We start from the raw sequence: 10,715 nt of genomic DNA on the forward strand, positions 1-10,715 counted from the left end.
GCACTGGAGGTGGTCAGGCCCGCCCCCATGGGGAGGAAACCCCCCGCCCCTCCATGATGCGGCTCCATTAGAATCCCGCTGCTTCCTCGTGCCGGCGCCGTTCGATTCATGTGTGATTTTAAAGAGCGTGTACCTGATGGTTAATTCTCTTTAAGGAGTACTCCAAAGTATATATTTTTTATTTTGATTTAATTTAGATGTAAAGGTGGACATTCACCATGGTATCCTGGTATTGTTTATTATGTACTTTTAGTACTGGAGACTGAACCGCTATCTATTTTGCAGCACAGTATATTGCGTAGGTACCTGTGGCACATTGAGGATCCAAAGTAATAGATAAGGGGTCAAGACAGCAACTTATACTACTGATACAGGTGCACATGACATAAGCAAAATACAAAAAATCATTGCTTTTTGGTGTATAACCCAGGCAGTGAATTAAAAAGATGATATTAGTCGGTCCAAAACAAGTACAAAGACGACTAATACAGTCACAGTTAGAAGCACAGCTCGGGATCTAGTAAATGTGCTGTTGATTCCTGAGGAGCTCAGTTTTCTGATAACACCAATGTAGCAGAAGGTCGTGATCAATAAAGGTAAAAAGAATAAGAGGAAGATATAAGTGGTAAAATAATTAAAAATAAGCTCTGTTGAATTTTCAAATGAGAGCAAATCATAACAGGTTGTGATGTTGAGATCATTGATAACATAGGTTTGCTTAGTTATGAGAAGGGGCACAGTGCTGGATATGGATAGAGCCCAAATAAACATACAGGCCACCCAAGCCCTGGGTTGTTGTCCGCCAGTAGAGAGAGTGTATTGGATAGACCACAGCCAGGTATCTGTCCTACACTGATGCCGGTCATCAGCAGGATGGAGCAGTACATATTACTGTAAAATGCAGCAGTGACAATACGACACATCTCTTCTCCAACAAGCCAGTCCATTCCCAGAGAATCGATATATAATGGTGAAAGGGAGGAAATTACAAAGAGCACGTCAGCAATGGCCAGGTTCAACATATAAACCACTGCTGGCTTCGTAACTCCTTATCTTGAAGAGAAATATGATGATTGCCATTACATTTAAAGGGAATGCACGGAGAATACCAGGTGTACCACTGAGGGTATAAGCCCGGTCATCCATTGACTAGTGAGATAATGTTTGGTTAGGGGGGATATGACTTGATAACTGGCATTTCCACCTAGGAACAATAAAACAAGGTATATTAAAGAAATGTTAGACAAATGAGTTAAAAGGTTCATCAGCTATCAAGCTTTGTATATAATTATAAGAATAGCTCAGTATAAAATAACAGCACAAGAGCCAAGCACAGTACATATACCACACAGGTGGGATGAGATGTCCGCTGTACTTTACCACTAGGTGTCACTACTGTGTCTTATGTAACCTTTTATGTATCTTTTGCACAGCTGAAGTATGCCAGGGTTTAACTACTGTATGTCATGTGTTGCCTTTTCTCCACTCACAGGTCCAGGTGCTCTCTCCTTTCCTCAACTCATCTCTTTCTTTCTTTCTCTCTCTCTCATCAGTTATTGCACTAAGAACGATGTTAAAAATTGCCTTTGAACTTTCAAACCAATTATTTATACTAATATATATAAGTATATATATATTTTTTTGTGTGTGTGTGTGTGTGTTCATATTTTTCAAATGTTTTCTCATTGTTGTGTTGCTCACTAGCCCCATGTTGTGCTGACCCTCTCTTGTGACTTCCTCGAAGTGCTACGCAGATGTCGGATTATTTCAAGTGGGGGAGTATGTAGTGAACCCGGTACGGGCCCCTAAGCTTAGTTTCACCTGAGTAAGGTACTCTCGGGTTCACACAAGTGGGATGAGGTGTCCGCTGTACTTAGCGCATTTTCCCACTAGTTGTCACTACTGTGTCTTATGTACCTGTCTTTTGCACAGCTGAAGTATTCCAGGGGTTAACTACTATATGTCATTGTTGCCTTTTGTACCTCACAGGTGCAGGTGCTCTCTTTTCTTTCTTCAAACCTATCTCTTATCAGCCCATCAATCACAGCCAGGGTTGGTTAGTTCCCTGTAGGGGAGGACTTAGTTCCTGGTGGGTGGAGATCAGTCTAGTTCTGTCGAGTCTGGTTAGTGTGTTGGAGAAGGAGCAAAAAACAGACAAGTGTCTGGAAGAGCTAAGCCAGGGCCTGCTTTGGGCCAGGCCTTCTAACAGAGACACAGCTAGTAAGTTACAAGTTTATTTCTGATAAATACTAAAATAGCTATGCAGTGCTAAGCTACTGCAAGGGTAGAGAAGCCTACGGGGAATCACCTTGTCCTAGCCTTGAACCTCTCTAAACCATGCAGGGCAGTTACCACAACCTTCACCCTGTTTCACACGTAGTGAATATGTGCGGCCGTATGTACGGATGTAATAGTGCGCCCGTATATTTGAGGGTTCGTGTGTATGCTGTGAAGTATAGGATATGCGGCTGCACAGTGCACACTATGTATGAATCTACGGCCCTATCGTAAACGGACCCGTAAAAAATGAACAAAGACCATTATTTGCGGCTGAATATGCGGCCGAGGATTGACAGGCGGCCCGTACGGAGTACTTCAAAAATAGCCGGGAATGATGCCGAATGCCCGATGCCTCTAATAGTTTACTATTTAAATTAATCAAAGACATTTTATTTGTAATCAAGACACTTTCGTTGATCAATAATTTATTTCTAACGAATCCATCATTTGCAATTAAATATACTGTTAAAAAAAAAATAGATATATAAATAAATGTATATTTATCTATATATTTAATTTTTGACATTATATTTAATTGCACAATGATGGATTCGTTAGAATTAAATTATTGACAAACGAAACTGAATTTATTTCCAAGAAAATGTGTTTATTCATTAAATATTAATTAGTACAGGAAGCACTATAAGCCGGTAATTCATATTCCCGGTAAATAGAGCTTTCTGTACTAATCATCAACTTTACTTTAATGAAACATCAAATGTTTCTTCTAATTAATGTTATGACAATAACATTATTAGAAGAAACATTTAGAATTATATGTGCGCTCAGCTGATTGGCTGTTCGGCTGAGCGCACATATAATGAGCCGGTCCGCAGTACAGTCACTTCATTGTGCTGCGGACCAGCGAAGAGGACACATCGGGGTGAGTATAGAGCTCTCCACACCCCCTCCCCAGCACTGCACCCCTCCCAGCAAGGAAGGGGGGGTCAGTTAACCCCTTCCTTGCTGGGATGGGTGCAGTCTGACATCAGTCTGGCCCCCGGGGGTTAAGGGGGATGCAGTACATCCTCCCTTAACCCTTGGGGGTCAGACTGTAAGCAGCGATCTGTAAAGATGCTGCATACTGTAAGGAGCACAACAACCGCTCACAATGATGGGTGTTGTGCTCCTGTTTGTGTGTTTTGTGTGTTTCTCACCTTTTTGTTTTTCAGATATCGTATCCTGGGGATTACGTCGGATTCCATGGACTACGTCGATGACCAGCGGTTGTTCTTTGAATTTTTTTTAATAAAATGGTCAATGAGGGGTGTGGGGGTGTTTTTATTTGAATAAAAAAATTTGTAAACTTGTGTCTTGTCTTTATTTCTTTACTTATAGACTTAGTAGTGGAAGCCGTCTAATAGACGGAATCCATTACTAAGTTGGGGCCTAGTGTTAGCCGGTATAAAATGCTAACACTAACCCCCATTATTACCCAGTACCCATGCCACCAGGGGTACTGGGAAGAGCCGGGTGCCAGTGGTCCCGGAGCGTCAATATTGGCGCTCCTGGACCGGGCGGCAGCAGGCTGGTAAGATTAGGCTGGGGAGGGCCTAAACCAATGGCTCTTCCAGCCCTGGTGTTTACCAGGCTGCTGTCGTTTGGTTTTAACCCGGCTGGTTATAAAAATAGGGGGGACCCTATGCGTTTTTTTTTTAAATAAATAAATAATTAAAAAAAACCGCATAGGTCCCCCTATTTTTATAACCAGCCGGGTTAAAAACCAAACGACAGCAGCCTGGTAACACCAGGGTGGGAAGAGCCATTGGTTTAGGCCCTCCCCAGCCTAAATCTTACCAGCCTGCTGCCGCCCGGTCCAGGAGCGCCAATTTGACGCTCCGGGACCACTGGCACCCGCTCTTCCCAGTACCCCTGGTGGCATTGGGTACTGGGGTAATAATGGGGGGTTAGTGTTAGCCATTTTATACCGGCTAACACTAGGCCCCAACTTAGTAATGGATTCCGTCTATTAGACGACTTCCACTACTAAGTCTATAAAGTAAAGAAATAAAGACAAGACACAAGTTTACAAATTTTTTTATTCAAATAAAAACACCCCACACCCCTCATTGACCATTTTATTAAAAAAAATTCAAAGAACAACCGCTGGTCATCGACGTAGTCCATGGAATCCGACGTAATCCCCAGGATACCGATATCTGAAAAACAAAAAGGGAGAAACACACAAAAAACACACAAACAGGAGCACAACACCCATCATTGTGAGCGGTGTTGTGCTCCTTACAGTATGCAGCATCTTTACAGATCGCTGCTTACAGTCTGACCCCCAAGGGGTTAAGGGAGGATGTACTGCATCCCCCTTAACCCCCGGGGGGCCACACTGATGTCAGACTGCACCCATCCCAGCAAGGAAGGGGTTAAGTGACCCCCCTTCCTTGCTGGGAGGGGTGCAGTGCTGGGGAGGGGGTGGGGAGAGCTCTATACTCACCCCGATGTGTCCTCTTTGCTGGTCCGCAGCACAATGAAGTGACTGTACTGCGGACCGGCTCATTATATGTGCGCTGAGCCGAACAGCCAATCAGCTGAGCGCACATATAATTCTAAATGTTTCTTCTAATAATGCTATTGTCATAACATAATTAGAAGAAACATTTGATGTTTTCATTAAAGTAAAGTGATGATTAGTACAGAATGCTCTATTGCCGGCATATGAATTACCGGCTTATAGTGCTTCCTGTACTAATTAATATTTAATTAATAAAACACATTTTCGTTGAAAATAAATACAGTTTCTTGGTTCAATAATTTAATTCTAACGAATCCATCATTGTGCAATTAAATATACTGTCAAAAAATAAATATATATATAAATATACATTTATTTATATATATATTTATTTTAACAGTATAGTTTAATTGCAAAAGTGATGGAATCGTTTACATTTAATTATTGAACAATAAAAGGGACTTTATTAGACAAGAAAATGTGTTTTATTAATTCAATATATTAACCATGAGAGACATCGGCTATAGTGCAGAGGATCGCAAACCCCGGTAATAGCGAGTCATGTAAACTGTGTTCCCTGCTTTCCCAGATGCATCCAGAGGTGTTTCCATCACTTTCTTAACATTTTATTTGTTATTTTTAGTTGAACCAGATTTCCAAGTAAATGACCGTATGTTTTGAGCCGCATGTCCTATTTTTCCCACGGCCGTAGTTTCACCCGCACATTTACAGCCGGCATAAAAAATACAGCCGCACAGTTACAGCGTGTGAAACCAGCCTCAAGGTGTAGGATCCCTCAAAGACTTTCTGTGGTGCGTAAACCTACTGTTCAGCCACCCCTAACCAGTGCTCACCAGCAGAAAAAAGCAGTCGGCCCAGAAATACATGAAGACTGTTAACTGATAAGTGTTGTGCAACCCTGGATGGTCCAGATGGATGGCGTAGTGGATAGCTGGTGGATGGCCAACATGTCCCAACAAGGCTGCAACGTCAGCAAGGTGGTGGTGGAGTCATGTTTAACTGTAGAGCTGTAGGCCCATTTAGGTTTTCTGAAGGTATAAAATGACCACGGCAAAGCATATAGAGTTTCTGACTGACCACTTCTTCATGGCACAAAAGAAGAACCGTGCTTTCCGGAGCAAAATCATCTTTATGCATGATAATGCACCATTTCATGCTGCAAAGAATATCTCAGAGTCATTGCTGCTATGGCATAAAGGAGAGAACTCATGGGTGGCCACCATCTTCCCCTGACATCAACCCCATATAGAACCTTTGGAGTATAATACAGCAAAAGATCTATGAGGGGGAGGCAGTTCACATCAAAATAACTCTGGGAGGCTATTCTGACATCATGTCAAGAAATTCAAGTAGAAACTCTCCAAAACTTACAAGTTCTATGGAAGCAAGAATTGTGAAGGTGATATCAAAGAAGGGTTCCTATGTTAACATGTAACTTGTTAGGATGTTTTGGATTGAAATAGCTTTGGAGTTCAGTAAATATGACCTCTTAATGCTGCAAATTCAACAAATGACCACTTTCAGTTCTTTAACCTCTTAACGACGCATGACGGGTATACCTGTCATGCGGCCGTTAAGAGTAAACAGAGAGGGCTCCCGGCGTGAGCCCTCTCTGCAGCGCGCGGTCCCCGGTTGCTAAGTGCAGCCAGGGACCGCGTGTATTAGCCGACGCGGCCGGCTAATTAACTATTCAAATGCCGCTGTCAAAGCTGACAGCTGCATTTGAATAGCAGCTGTGCCCCCTCTCCCTGGTGTCCAGTGGGGGATCTCCCCCCCGCGATGCGATCACGGAGGGGAGATCCGTTCTAATGAGCCGGCCGGGCCTCTGCGTCGGAATGACGCTGATCCCGGCTCGGCAATCTATTCAGATGTGTCTGCAGTCAGACCATTATAATAGAGCACCGATCTGATGGATCATTGCTCTATTATATACACAGGATTGATCTCAATGGGAGATCAGTTCTGTGTATATAGAAGTCCCCCAGGGGCTTCATATTACTGTAAGGGAAAGTTAATTAATTATAATTATAATTATTAATAAAAAATCCCCTCCCCTAATAAAAGTCTGAATCACCACCCTTTTCCCAGGTTATAAATAAAAGTAAATAAATAAATAAACATGTTTGCTATCGCCGCATGCGTAATCGCCCGAACTATTAATTAATCACATTCCAGATCTCGCACGGTAAACGGTGTAAGCGCAAAAAAAAACCAAAGTGCAAAATTGCGCATTTTTGGTTGCATCAAATCCAGAAAAAATGTAATATAAAGCGATCAAAAAGTCGTATATGAGTAATCAAGGTACTGATAGAAAGAACACATCATGGCGCAAAAAATGACACCTGACACAGCCCCATAGACCAAAGGATAAAAGCGCTATAAGCCTGGGAATAGAGCGATTTTAAGGAACGTATATTTGTTAACAATGGTTTTAATTTTTTACAGGCCATCAGATACAATAAAACATATATATACAACATATATAACAACTACGTTTTTCCATAGGACACACGGCGTAAAAATGAAGCCCCCCCAAAGAAAAATAATTGCTTTTTTTTTTTCAATTTCACTGCGCATATAATTTTTTTTTTGTTTCGCAGCATATTTTATGGAAAAATTCAGCCTGTCATGCGAAGTACAATTAGTGACGCAAAAAATAAGGGCTCATGTGGGTCTGTAGGTGTAAAATGCAAGTGCTATGGCTTTTAAGCACATGGAGGAAAAACGAAAACGCAAAAACGAAGTTAGCACGGTCCCTTAAGGGGTTAAAACCTATAAAATGTTTTGAAACTCTACTGTTCATAATAATTTGGAACAATAGCATTAAATTTTGAAGAATATACTGTTATCATCAAGAGGTTTGTTCAATAAATTTGATTTATTACTCTAACTAGTGATGACGTTTATTATACTGACTGTCATTTACGTCGACCATTTAGGAAAATTAGAGACAAATTAATTTGCAAAGTAACTTGGAACTTGGAGGTGTATAATTATTTGATAGAAGTTTCATGTCAGCAGGCCACAATTATTTATATTTGGTACTCACCCTCTCCTCTTCAAAATAATAGAATGAACCCATAGAAAGTCTGTTTGGAATTCGCCTGAAAATATATTTAAAGTCATTAAAAGCTTGTCTATACTTATCTATACTGATTTATGATGGTTTAAATTGGGTGTTTATGATCCATGTCCATTTTCCCTAATATTATTTCAACAACCAGCAGGTAGGGCACTCCTGGATATCATAAGGGTCTCTCTGAGGGGGTATTGGCTCAGTGGTCCCTTTTTCACCAGGGATCTTGGCTACTGGGACTGATACGGACTGATGCATCCAGAGTTTCAGTTACCAAAGTTATTGCTCTATGGACGATGTTAAATATTGCCTTGCAACTTTCAACCATTATTTATACTAGTATACATCTTTATGTGTTCATATTTTTCAAGTGTTCTCTCATTGATGTGTTACTCAACTGCCTCATGCTGTGCTCACCCTCCTCTCATCACCTTCTCTAGGTGCTACGTCGATGTTGGCTTTATTTCAAGTGGGGAGTATGTAGTGACCGGTACGGGTCCCAAAGCTTAGTTGACCTGAGTAAGGTTATCTCTCCGGTTCACACAGGTGGATGCGGTGTCCGCTGTACTTAGCCCAATTTAACACTAGGTGTCACTACTGTGTCTTATGTAACATGTCTTTTGCACAGCTATTCCAGGGGTTAACTACTGTATGTCACTTGTTGCCTTTTGTACAGGTGCGAGTGCTCTCTTTCCTTTCCTCAACCCTTCTCTTTCTCTCTCTTATCTGCACCTCTTCCAGTAAAATGTCCTATTTTTTCTGGAACGACCAGACTTTGGTTTGTCTATTCTGCACCCACACACACATCACTACACTTGGTTAATTCTCTTTTGAATGCTGGTGAGGTGCCAAGACTGTCCAGGGCGGGGTCCTTTACCACTCCAGGCTACCAGTGCCCAAGTCACCTTAAAACCCACTCAGCTGCCACACCACCACAAAAGCTGACCCTGCGGGAAGTTTACCCAAACTAACACTCCCTGCGCATTACCGCACAAGCACAGCACATAAATACAGCACCAGAACAAACACAGCACATATACCATGACCACGCACAGCACCTAAATACAGCACCAGAGGCCAAGTACAGTACATATAATAGCAGGACCAAGCACAACACATAAGGCCCATCCCAATTAAGAAATGGAAATTTTGTTTCTGACACCAGGGTGTGGGGGGTTAGGCCCATGCCAAAGGTTCCCTCCCTATAATCTGTCCCTGACACTACACATTGGGACCTGTGTTATGTGGGAGATCACTAATGTACTGCTATCGCTAACATAAAGAATCATTACTTATAGCTACCTGTAAAACTGTCCTGTCTATAATTATTAATGGTGGTTTCTGTCAGCAGGCCACAATTATTATATTTGGTACTCACCCTCTTCCTTTATTCTGTTTTCGAATAAAAAGAGGAAAACCCTGGAAAACTCCTTTGGAATTTCACCTGAAAATATATTTAAAGGCAGTTAAACTTCTCTATACTTATTATATCTATATTGATTTATGATGTTTAAATAGTTTTTTTATGACCCCATTTACTTTTTCCCTAAATATTATTTTAACAACCATCAGGAGGCACCACTGTATATCACAAAGAGTCTCTTCTGAGGGTATTGCTCAGTGGTCCCTTGTTTTCACCAGGGATTTAGGCTACAGGCACCTTTACAAGTGGTCCAGTTAGGTTACGGCTAAGGGCCTTTTACATGGGTTGATAACCATGGGCATTGTCTACAGAGCCTTTAGATGCTGAATTGATCATTTGTGCCATTTGAACTTATGTGGCCTACACAGCCCATTTCCCCCACAGGCGATTACAGTTGATAATAAAGATTTTAATGGCCATTCAAGAGGAATCAGTCAAAGAATGTCCAGAACAAGTGTTTCCTATAAATTCTTATTCTTCCAATAATCGCAAGTGTAAAAGGGGCCTTTAGAGACCAGGTGTGAAGCAGGTATGAGCCAAGGTAAGGGCTTGCAGGGTTTGTGCATAGGCAGTGGGCAGGCAATAATTTAGGCAGGTAGTTCAGTTAAGTGTTAAGACAAGAAACGTCAGCCAAGTACTAAACAGCAGGCAGAGATCATGTCAGTTAACAAGCATTATTATTTATTTTTTTTTTAAATAAGCACTAAAGAACACCTGAGTCTAGGTATGTATTTCTTACATCATGCTGTTTAGCGTGCTCCTGATATGCAGGAAAATGGGCTTCATGCACTCGCTCGATCTCCGGCTGCTAGTTGAAAGCTGTCTGCCTATACACAGTATAGATAAACACTCATAGATCAGGGGTGGGGAACCTTTTCCATGTCGGGTCCGGTCGGGCATTAATAAAATCATTCCGAGGGCCGCATACGTGCGCGGCAATTAGTAGTGGGGGTTGCAGCACCCAGGGCAAGGCAAAGTATTGTTGCGCTAGTGCCCCTGCTATTGTAGTTAACCCCCAGTGATGCCCTGCTATTGTAGTTAATCTCCAGTGATGCCCTGCTATATGTAGTTAATCCCCAGTGATGCCCTGCTATTGTAGTTAATCCCCAGTGATGCCCCTGCTATTGTAGTTAATCTCCAGTGATGCCCTGCTATTGTAGTTACTCCCAGTGATGCCCCTGCTATTGTAGTTAATCCCCAGTGATGCCCCTGCTATTGTAGTTAACCCCAGTGATGCCCCTGCTATTGTAGTTAACCCAGTGATGCCCCTGCTATTGTAGTTAACCCCCGTGATGCCCCTGCTATTTATTAACTCCCAGTGATGCCCCTGCTATTGTAGTTAACTCCCAGTGAGGCCCCTGCTATTGTAGTTACCCCCCAGTGGTGCCTTGCTATTGTATTTAACCCCCAGTGGTGCCTCTGCTATTGTAGTTAACTCCCAGTGATGC

At 42.1% G+C, this 10,715-nt stretch overlaps 1 pseudogene; it reads right to left on the reverse strand.

Moving 5' to 3' along the window:
* Positions 1 to 239: 239 nt before the first annotated feature.
* Positions 240 to 1,080, reverse strand: LOC138775813 (proteinase-activated receptor 1-like; annotated as a pseudogene).
* Positions 1,081 to 10,715: the final 9,635 nt, after the last annotated feature.

The sequence above is a fragment of the Dendropsophus ebraccatus genome, unplaced genomic scaffold (genome assembly GCF_027789765.1).
Source record: "Dendropsophus ebraccatus isolate aDenEbr1 unplaced genomic scaffold, aDenEbr1.pat pat_scaffold_2091_ctg1, whole genome shotgun sequence".
NCBI lineage: Eukaryota > Metazoa > Chordata > Amphibia > Anura > Hylidae > Dendropsophus > Dendropsophus ebraccatus.